Source organism: Octodon degus, unplaced genomic scaffold (assembly GCF_000260255.1).
Source record: "Octodon degus isolate 3935 unplaced genomic scaffold, OctDeg1.0 scaffold00113, whole genome shotgun sequence".
NCBI lineage: Eukaryota > Metazoa > Chordata > Mammalia > Rodentia > Octodontidae > Octodon > Octodon degus.
Window position 1 is genome coordinate 864,477 of NW_004524689.1, and position 10,865 is coordinate 875,341.

Genomic DNA, 10,865 nt, shown 5'->3' on the forward strand with positions numbered 1-10,865 from the left:
TTTTTTTTTTTTTTTTTTTCAAAACTGGGGGTTGAACTCAGGCCCTTGTGCTTGCCAGGCAAGCGCTTATTCTACTGCGCCATCTCCTCGGCCCCAATTCTCTACTTTGAAATTGCAACAGTTCACTTGGAATTTCTGCTTTGTTGCTGCAGACAGCTCCTGCGCTGGTCAAGAGGCGCTCGGTTAGCAAACATACCACTACCTGGAATCTGGGAAGCCCGTGGCAATGTCATGTTCCCATTTGGGAGACGAGAGGGACAAGTCTGTCCACACCATCATTTGGTTTGTTACTATATGAAGGAGGACCTGGTGACCGGGCTCCGGGATAAATCCCTAAGTTGAGAACACAAAGTCTTCACATCCACAAGGGCATTTTGAAGGGTTTTTTGGAGAATGTACTGCCTGAAGTGACAGCAACTGTGACATGCTGCAGGACACTCATCAGTAGCCAGGTATTTAGATGGCACATGCACTGCCTGACGATTACCCACAAATCTCTCAAACCATGAGTGGATAGCAGTCGGATTATCAGGCTTGTTTTTTTTTTATACTGACTCTATATTTTATTTTTCTTGGTATGTGTTTTTAGAATATAGTGATTACAATCATTCTAGGGAATCGATACATGTACACAACGCATTTTGATTCCTTCCCCCCTTCAATTTATTCTCTTTTATTTTTCCAGCCTCAAGGCCATTATTTACTTTATAAGATCTTACAAAGTTTATTATAATAAAGACAGATTGAAAATCAGACTAAAAACTATGGAACGCCCCACGAATTTGCGTGTCCGCCTTGCGCAGGGGCCATGCTGATCTTCTCTGTAGCGTTCCAATTTTAGTATATGCGCTCCGAAGCGAGCACTGTTGTTTGTTTTGTTTTTTTTTCTCAGTAAATGGTTTTGTCATCAAACCTCAGGCAATTTTGAAGGAAACGTGTCTCCTCACTGTCATTGTTATTCTACAAACCTCAAGCCCACTCTCATTGCTTTCACCTGTCTTTTACATTCCTGCGACTGCCGTCACAAAGCCCTGCAAAGCACAGTAGACCAATACGTGCTTTCAGTTCAGCTAGTGAGTGTGGCTATTGGTGCGGACACAGTGACTTCCTAGTATTCCAGCGTTTGTGTATTCATAGCACGTTGTAGCATTTTGTCATCACAAACAACCTCCAACACTGAATGGCAGGGCTGGCATTCTGTCCAACAGGTTTCACCCCTGCCAAGATCCTCACTATGTTTTCAGACCTAGTTCTAACTGGATTGTTTCACTTGGTTGTATGACCATTTCTAAACATTTCAACTACTCAAATATGTATTCATGGTGTTGCTTTCTTTCTTTTTTTTCCTTTTTTTTTTTTTTTCAGAACTGGGGATTGAACTCAGGCCCTTGTGCTTGCCAGGGAAGCGCTTATTCCACTGAGCCATCGCCTCGGTCCCCAATTTGCTTTTTTTCTTGAATCAAGGAGCAAACTGTTGGCATCTTTTGTGTGTGAACTGGCCAGTTCTTGCTCCATTTCACTGTCATGAGAATATTGCCTCACGTGGCCAGTGCTATCATCTCCCTCATCCATGAATGAATGACCCGTGATTCACTTTCAACCTCTTCTAAACTTTTCAAATCTGTGATTTCAAGTGGCATTGTATTGGATTGAGCTACTTCTGCCAGAAAAAAAAATCAAAGGAAAACTTTTTTAAAAATTTTATTTATTTATGTGGGGGGTGGCAGGGCTGGCTGGCATGTGGTGCTGGGGATCGAACCGCGGTCCCTGTGCTTTGCTAAGCTTGTTCTCAGTAGGTGCTTTAGACCACTGAGCCATCTCACCAGCCCCCAAAGGAAAACTTTTTAAAAATCCCAAATGCCCAGAAATTTTCCATGGAGCATTTCTCGGGTAAAACTCATCTGCCGCTGCTTTGGACCTTCAGTGCACACTGCGTGTTCCTCCGCCAGGTGGGTGAATGCAGACAGGTTTTGCTTTCCCCGGGGGTAGCTATGGTGAGACATACCCACATTCCATTTATGGTAAAATATTAGCTTATGAAACAAAAAAGTGGACGGCTGACCAGCTAGCTCAGCAGACTAAAGTGCCTACGTAGGCAGAGAGCAGCGGCTGGGGTTCGATCCCCAGCATGCTGTGCTGGCCCTGCCCCCGGACGCGCTGAGATGGCAGTTGAGACTGGACATGGTAGCGCACGCCTGTAATCCCAGCGCTTGCGAGGCTGAAAACAGGAGAATCACTATGAGTCCAATTTACATAGTGAGATCCTGTAGACCCTTCCTAAATACATAAAAATAAATAAAAATTAAAAAAGATGAGCGGTATAGCTGTAGTTTACCCCTGTGATGCTGTTAGCAAATATAAACTGGTTCAGTTGAGCTTTATATGGGTAAAAAATCTGTTTGACACTTTTCACACACTTACCATTTGTCATACCAAGCAGGTAACCACAAAGTTTGCTTCCTGTATCCCCCAAACAGAGCTACTGAGACGCACATCTGACTACCACTATGTTAAAGTGCATGTTTACAGTAGGAGGGCGGGGGCGATAGCTTGGCAGTCTAAGAACCTGCCTGGCAAGTGCAAGGATCTGGGTTTGATTCCTGGCACTACACGCCACGCCAGCGCTGGCACCCCAGGCTTACCATGCTGGCCACTGAAACTGGGTGTGGGGCGCACACTTGTAATCTCAGCACTGGGAAGGCTGAAACAGGAGGATCACTATGAGTCTGAGCTGCATGGGAAGACCCTGTACTAAATAAATATATGTGCTGCTGAAGCGAGCATGTACTAAATAAATACATAAAAGAAATTTACAGTCGGGATGTATGGGCTGGGTTGTTGCAACCCTGGGCTATGTCCTCATAGTCGTGGATATTAAAGTCCCCCTTTAGCTAACCACAGTGAAGGATGCCTGCAAGCCTTGCAAAGACAGGAGGACCATGAGTTCAAGGCCAGCCTGGACAACCTGGTGAGAGTCTGTCTCAAAATAAAAAATAAAAAGGGATGGGAATGCAGCCTAGTATGAAGGCTCTGGATCCTACCTCCTGTAGAACAAGAAATGAAATGAACTGCTCCTTTACGGCCGAGAGCTGCAGGTGTCGGGGTGCGCACGTGAGCTCCAGCAGCCCGCAGGCCGAGGGGGGGGGGCCCGGCTCGAGGGCAGCCTCGGCTACTGTATTCCAAGCCCAACCTGAACCACGTAGTGAAACCCTGTTTCAGAAAAAAGCAAAAACAAAGCCAAAAAAACACCCAAGACTGGAAACAAGGAATTGGGCATGCAGCTCCGTGGCGGAGCACTTGCCTGGCAGCCACGAGGTCCTGGCTTGAGCCCCAGCACAGCAAAAAGAGCCACCGAAGACAGAGCGGCCACACGCACTGAAACTACCCCTTGTGCACAAGCTTGCCCAGCAACTACCAAATGTAACAGAAATAACGGGCACAAGGAACGAAAGAAAGAGAGGTCATTACTCTCTCTCTCTCTCTCTCTCTCTCTCTCTCTCTCTCTCTCTCTCTCTCTGGTGGAACCAGGCAGGTGCTTATTCTGCTGAGCCATCTCCCCAGCCTGAGGTCATTATTTTCAGATAAGAGGATTATATACACAGAAAATCCAAATCGATACACAGATAAGTATTAAAATTATTAAGACAACTTGGCAGTGCTGCTAGGTACAACGTCAGTAATGCAAACCAAATGTCTTCCCAGTTAGCGGGACAGATAATGAGAACACAGGAGCTGGGAAAGCAGTCATTAAGAAGTCATGTGGAGGCCACCAGCGGAGCTGTAAGGACAAACAGCAAAGGCCTCGGGGCAGCACCAAAGTAGACTCACATGAAGATAAGTGGGACAAATGACCCAGTTTCTTCAACAAACAAACAACCGGGGCGGGGGAGGGGACCGGATGGAGTCGCATGCCTGCGTGTGCGGTGGCGTGTCCACGCGTGGCCAGGCTGGCTCCCAACCCAGGCAAACAACTCAAGTTCTTGAGCTGCAGTCATTCCTGATGGCCAGCGCAGACCGGCGGTGGTTTTAGCGGGTTACCTGCATTTTGCTGGAGTTGAGGATGGCTGCGCTGTGCTCAAAGTAGTTTTTGTCCCTGAGAGGAGCTACCAGGGCTGTGAGGGCGGGGATTCGCCCGGGGCTCTTTCAGAACTGGGCAGGGGCAGAGCAGACAGAAAGGGGGACACCACAGGCGCAGCATCCTTCTGCCTGCTGTGCTCATGCCCTAGTTTTCCACAATAAAAGTTTAAAGAACAAAGCAAGTCTGAATAAATAAGTTCAGGTTCAGGTATTGGAGAATCAATGTCAAGATGTGCTCTTGGGGCCCGAAGATGGCTCAGTAGAATAAGTGCTTCCCTGGCAAGCACAAGGGCCTGAGTTCAATCCCCGGTCCTGCCAATAAATAAATAAATATGCTTTTGCTGGGCAAGGTAGTGCGTGCTCGAAATCCCAGCACTCGGGAGGCGGAGGCAGAGGGACTGCCACAAGTCTGAAGCCAGCCTGGGCTACACAGTGAATTCAGGGGAAGCCTGAACTATACAGCAAGACTGTGTCTCATAAAAGAAATCAGTTTCTTTCCATTTTGCTTTAAAGATTCCTAACCACCAAGCAGGAGACAGAAACAGAGACATGAGTGAGATGAGAGTGAGGGACAGACCACGCAGGGCATGAGTGTGCCTGTGGGTGCGCGTGCACACACACACACACACACACACACACACACACACACACACACACGAGCAGAGAGCACCAGGAACCAGTCTGGTACATTTCCGAGTGCACCTGGGAGCACACAGAGGAAGAGCATGTTGGGGGTGCAGAGCCAGCGGCCAGGAGGGAACGTGCTGCTGCCCAGAGTCACTCCTGCCAGGGCTGCACCTGGTGGCATCTCCGGCTCTGTCTGCTTTCTTGGGCCACACAGTGCCCTGGGGCCTGTCCTGCAGTGGGCTTGGGTTGTTCCCCACTTCCTTGCCTCTCCACTTCTGAGGCCAGCACACACCGTGGCACCAGGACCTATTCACCAGCACTGTGGCTACCGTGTTAGCCAAGGCTCACAAGGGCCACAGCTGGGCGAGCTCTCTGTCCACCAAAAGGATCCTGACATCACCTTGGGCCACAGATGGCCCAAGGCAGCCTTGTCTCCAAGTCTCTGAGTAGCACCTGAGTTCTTTGCTACAGAGCCTCAGGAGCACGGGATACGGGATACGACCATCCCTGGGGGCCACTGTCCAGCCTGCCACACTGCTGGCCCAGCAAGGCCTCTCCTTGGACCCAACTGTGGCATTAGATTGTGGGACCACTTCCAGGAAACAGCACAACCCAGGGGCATAAACTGCGGGTGGGGTGGGGTGGGGGGACTGTGTACCCTGAAGGCACCAGGGGAGGGGCTGCTCCAGCCCCTTCTGACTTAGGGGCGGCTCCACCCAGTCTTCACGTGACCTCTCTCTTCACCGTGTGCTGGTTTCTCTTTCTCACAGACACCACTGTCACCCTGCCTCGGGTGCACACCCTGTCCCAGTATGACCCCTTAGGCTGTCAGTACAGGAATTTCTGACAGACCACAGTTCAACTCCCAGTACACACAAGGGCTGAGGAACACGGCAGCGGGGGCTCTGGAAGCAGCCTCAGCGCCTCAACAGCCTGGTGGAGTGACTACGGGGAGCTCCGTGTGGCCAGGAAGATGAGTGAACTACAGTCACCTAAGAGCTAGGATGGACCTCCCAGGGGGCGGAGAGAGGAAGGCGTGGCTTCTTGTTCTTCCCTTTCCTCTCTCTTGAGCAGGAACCCTGGGTGGGCAGGTGAGGCAGGTTGGGCCGAGCTGCAGTGCAGGGAGGAGGCAGTCTGGGGGTGCTCTGGAACAGAGGGAGAGCCCAGGCACACCCAGAAGAAGGACACAAGCCTCAGAGTAGCTCTTAAAGGAACGCATCCCACCTATGGGGGAAAGGTTACTTCTCTGTGGAGACCCTGGCAGATGCGTCACCAGTAAGGGCGTCGCATCAAGAATTTCCCCAAAGTCACTGTGGGTGTGACCCGGAACGGTCATCCCCCTCCCGGGCACCTCGCTTCCGTTCTGCTTCTAGCTGCTGTGAGAGAAGCAGCTCTCCCCACTAGGCCCCTCGATACTGAATTCCGTCTTGGGGCCAGCCAGGATGAGCAGCGACCGTGAGCCCACATAAACTCTCTGCCTCTAAACTGTGTCAGGCACTCTGTACCAGTCATGACAGAAGGCATCTAAAATAAACTTTGGTGCCCGGAGTGGGATCATTTTTGTAGCTCTCTGGCCATGTGGTTTAGCAGCCTTTGAAACTGGCTTGTGGGAGATGGTCGGAAAGGCTTGCAGATGCCAACTAGAGAAAACGTCAGCCGGCTTCGATGGCAGACTCTGGTCAGTGCTCAGAAGATTAGAGTGATGACAGCCACACCGCTGGTAAAGAACAGGCTCAGGAAGTTTCAGCTGGACACAAGAGCGTCACTGACGGACTCCGGGCCATACATACCAGGCTCTGGCAGAAAACCTGCTACCACTTTATTACGTCCTGAGGCTTTGTGAGAGTCTGAGATTCAGGCTGGCAGACTAATGTGGTGGAGGAAATGTCAAAACAGCCAAATTCAGGCTGTGGCACGGGCACTGTTGGGGGCTTTTAGGCAGCTCTACATTGAGAATCAAGAGCAAACGGCACAGCTGAGTGGTTTTTGAAGTTCTCAATTTTGCCAGGAAGGGAGGGTCTGACAAGCTGGAGCAGGGAAGCGCTCAGCTCAGCTGCTGAAAAGACTTGCATTAACTAGAAGTCATGCACTTTGCATCATGGTAGTGGGAAAGATGCCTTGAGTGTGTCTCGGGAGCCAGCAAGGTCCCACCCTTCACAGACTCAAAAGAGTCCAAAAGTACGACTTGAAAAGAGATTCCTCGGGCCGGGAAGATGGCTCAGTGGAATAAGCGCTTCCCTGACAAGTACAAGGGCCTGAGTTCAATCCCTGGTTCCGCAAAAAAAAAAAAAAAAAAAAAGAAAAGAAAAGAGATTCCTCAAGCACTCTGCTGGAAAAGGGGCCATCTTGGATTTGATTTACAGTCCTCCATCATCCAGGCACTCAAAGGCCTCTGCAGCCATGACCCTAAGGGGCCTGGCTTCTGCTTGAGCTGGTGCCAGAACTTGGCCCTAACCACTTGGTGGTTTTACATGCATACAGAATGCAAGAGTCGTGAGATCTGGGAGGCCTCCACCCATATTTCAGAAGGCCTGGAATGCAGGCCGTGTGTTCCTGTGTGAAGCAGGGAGAGTGCAGCTGATGCAGGGAGGCTCCAGGAAGACGGAGAAGCCAAGACTGTGAAATGTCCACTGAGGAAGACTGCACACAGTGAGCTCAAGAGAGAAGCCACGAGAGCTGCGTCTGTAACGCCACAGAAGAAGGCCTGCTCACAGGGTTTGAAGTATACATCTCACCACCGTCACCGTTAGTGTCTCTTAGAGACAGACTAAAAAGCATTTTGCATACAGAGAGGCACAGGAGTCTCGTAGGGGTCAGGGCAGAAGGCCATGCTTCAGGTCCAGATGTCCCTCAGAGGCCTCCTGAGCTCACAGGTGGGGCTTCTGGAAGCGACTGAGTCGTGGGAGTGACACAGCTGATGCGCTCTAAGGAGGTGGTGTCAGATTGGGAGAGGCACTGGGGGGAGTGGCGCTGGCAGGGCGCGTCTCCTTTCCCGGTGCTCCCTTCTCCTCCTGCCTCCTGACCACCAACCAACGAGCAGGTCTTCTCTTTGGGTCTCTTCCCTGCTGGCCTTGAAACCAGCCATGGAGTGTAACGGACAGCGAAAATAGACTTCTCTTCTTTTAACTTGTGGATATTTGACGTTTTGCCCCACAGTGTAGAAAGTGACTAAGACAGGTTCAAACTGATCCCTGAGGGCCACCTGACAGGATGGAAAGAGCAGACTGGGACATCACTCCTGCCAAGATGTGCAAGAATGTCATCATGCGGTGTAATCGTTCACACACTGTCAACTTGAGGCGCGGGAGCTTCGCTAAGTAACTCCTCAGTTGTCCATCCTAGGGGGTGAGAGCAGGCCTGTTCCTCGGATGCAGTTCACTGTGTCAAGCTGAGGAGTTTAGAAGTTTAAGTGCGTGACCGTGACCGAGCACCCAGAGCCTGTGCAAGCGCGGGGCGGGCGGCGGTGCGAGGGCTGGTCAGCTGTCTCCCCGCTCTCGCTCCACTTGCTTCTGCCGTCTTCTGCCAGCTTGGTCGGCTGCCCAGTGCCACACCTCCCTGCCTCGGAGCCCGCAGAGTACCGGCTGATACCTCTGCAAACTGTGAGCTAAATACACCTTTCCTTCCTTAATTTTGGGTGTAGGGCATTTTGTCCCAGCAAAGAGAGAAGAGTGACCAAGACATGAGGGAACATCAGACAAACCCAGTGAGGGGCTTTCCCTAAGCAAGTGGCAGGGAATTCCCCAAGGTTGGAGGAGGAGGAGGAGGAGGAGGAGGAAGAAGGCCTGTGGAACATTCAGGACTGGGGTGACTCAGCAATCTGTGACCTGGTTGGGTCCTTTTACTTTGGGAACCTGTGGGACCAGCTAGTCAAACGTGCTTGACAGGGGCTGGGGCCAGACAGTGGCGGAATTTTTTTTTTTTTTTGGCGGAACCGGGGATTGAACTCAAGCCCTAGCGCTTGCCAGGCAAGCACTTATTCTACTGAGCCATCTCCCTGGCCACAGTGGCGGAATTTTTTTAAAATTATATATTATTATTTATATTCCTTATATTATTATTCCTTATATTATTCCTTATATTCCTTATATTATTCCTTATATTATTATTCCTTATATTATTCCTTTTTATATAAAGTTTGAAAACAGGTGAAACTTAACTCTGTTGTTAGGAATGCATTTCTACTTAGTAAAATTAAAGAAAAGCAAAGAAATCAAGGTCACAAAAGGAGTATTCCTTTACAGTAAACAGAATAGCAGGCGTCCCTCCCAGAATCTGGCTTTGCATCCTGAAGCTGGTCTCAGTCTCGGGGCAGAACCACCTCGCATCCCCTGGCGCAGGCGAGGACTCCGCCGACCTTGTGCGGAGGTAGTTGGCGCGCTCCGGAGCACGGAGTTACGCCCACAGCCCTCCTACCCTTCAGCACCGCTCCTCCCCCTCCGCGCCCCTCTCGGCACCCCACTTTCCCTCCCCTCTCCTTGCACACCGCTCCCCTCTCCCCCTCTCCCCGCAGCGCCCCATCTCCCCCGCCCGCGCCCCATCCTCCCCATCGCCCCTCCACCGCCCCGCAGCCCTCGCCCGTGGCCCCTCGCAGAGCTGGGGGGCAAGCAGCTTCACCACCCACCTCTCTTCGGTGGCGGCGACCCCTGTGGCCGGTTGGCTTGTGGCTGGGTCGGCGCTGGCTGCCGAGAGGCCACGCGCTTCCATGGTAACGGACTCGCGCAGGCGCAGTCGCCCGGGTCGGCTGCAGGTGGTGGGAGGCCTGCTGGCGGGAGCGCGGGGAGGCTTTGTGACCCCAACCCGGACAGGTCACCCCTGGCTGGCTTTCGTGGGGCCGGCAACCTAGAAAGCAGGAGCATTTCGGTGGAGCCAGGCCCTCTGTCCTCCGCGGAAGTAGGCGGGCCAGGACGCTGCGGGGTACCTGTGCCCTGCCATCCCTTGCAGCCCGGTGCTGCTGCCCACAGCCTGGCGGGCTGCTCCTCCGCGTCTGGAGAGTGTGTGTGTGTGTGTGTGTGTGTGTGTGTGTGTGTTTCTGGGTGTGCTACCCAGGGACTGTATCATTTAGCTACACCCCTAGACTCTTAAAATTTGTTAGCTATTTTGAGACTGCGTCTGGCTAAGTTGCCTAGGTGAGGCCCTCCTACCTCAGCCTCAGCCTCGCTCAGTGCTGGGGTTACAGGCACTGGGCACCCCGCCACGCTAGATGTGCATTTCAGTGCCTTAAAAAGTAACCTGCAAATGATTTCCCAGCTGTGTGCAGGAGCACCGTAGAAACTAGACTCCTCTAAGTGTGCGTGTGTATTTGGTTATGAAATCATATAATTACAAACCAAAAATAAATAAAAATAGAAAAATCCTAAAGCTTGGAAATAGGATAAATCAAATGAATTGGGCTGTTCCAGTTAGAAATTTGACAAGTACAGAAGAATGACGTCAAGTGACTTTGAGCTCAGCAGATGACTGTGCAGCCCCAGTGGACCACGTAAGAAGGCCAGCTGTGAGGATGCCTCGGGTCATTTGCGGTAACCTTGGCGTCTGAGTCGCTTTCCCCTAGCTGGGACAAAATACCTGAGCCTACAGCTGGGAGGCAGAGGGGCTCCTCGGCCCACAATTTCTGGGGGTTTGTCCCTGGCTGCTGGTCTAAGGCAGAAGCTGGCTTGGCCGAGGGTGCGCCCGCCCGCCCGGGAGGGCCACTGGGAAGGGAGCAGGCGGTTCCTCCAGGCCAGCCCAGCAGGCCCCACCCCACCGCTGGGCCCAGTCGCCTCCCCACTCAGCAGGCTACTGGGGACATCTGGGATCTAAGCTGTAACCCGGTCACATCAGTATCGCTGTTGTGGAGTTGTGACATGAGGCTCAAGCAGCCATGTAGTGTGTGCGGCACAGTGTTATGAGGAGCCGGTCTTTTCAGCTTTCCGGAAGATACATTAATACAAAATGAGAAATAAAAACTCTGGATTTTGGATGTGAGTGCGAAATTTAGTATGAATTTCTTTTTCAGTGCTGGGGCTCAGGTCCAGGGCCTTGTGCATGTTGGCCGAGCACTCCACCTCTGAGCTAATTCTCCAATCCCGATATTTTTCTTTTAAAATATATTTCTTAGTTCTGTCTCCTAAGAAGATGTGCAGCTGTCCAATTGATCATGCACTGATCATGTGGCGACTTAC

General features: G+C 51.6%; 1 protein-coding gene and 1 non-coding gene across 3 annotated transcripts in view; both read right to left on the reverse strand.

Moving 5' to 3' along the window:
• The window catches only part of Cfap74 (cilia and flagella associated protein 74), a 50,334-nt gene extending 40,939 nt beyond the window's left edge, over positions 1-9,395 (reverse strand). For both annotated transcript variants that reach the window (XM_023699580.1, XM_023699579.1), the window contains exon 1: positions 9,326-9,395. The gene's annotated coding sequence lies outside the window, so the exon portion shown is untranslated. The remainder of the gene's footprint in view (positions 1-9,325) is intronic.
• On the reverse strand, positions 759-864 carry LOC111812139. The gene has a single exon (XR_002817723.1). It is a non-coding gene; the product is annotated as a U6 spliceosomal RNA (small nuclear RNA).
• Positions 9,396-10,865: the final 1,470 nt, after the last annotated feature.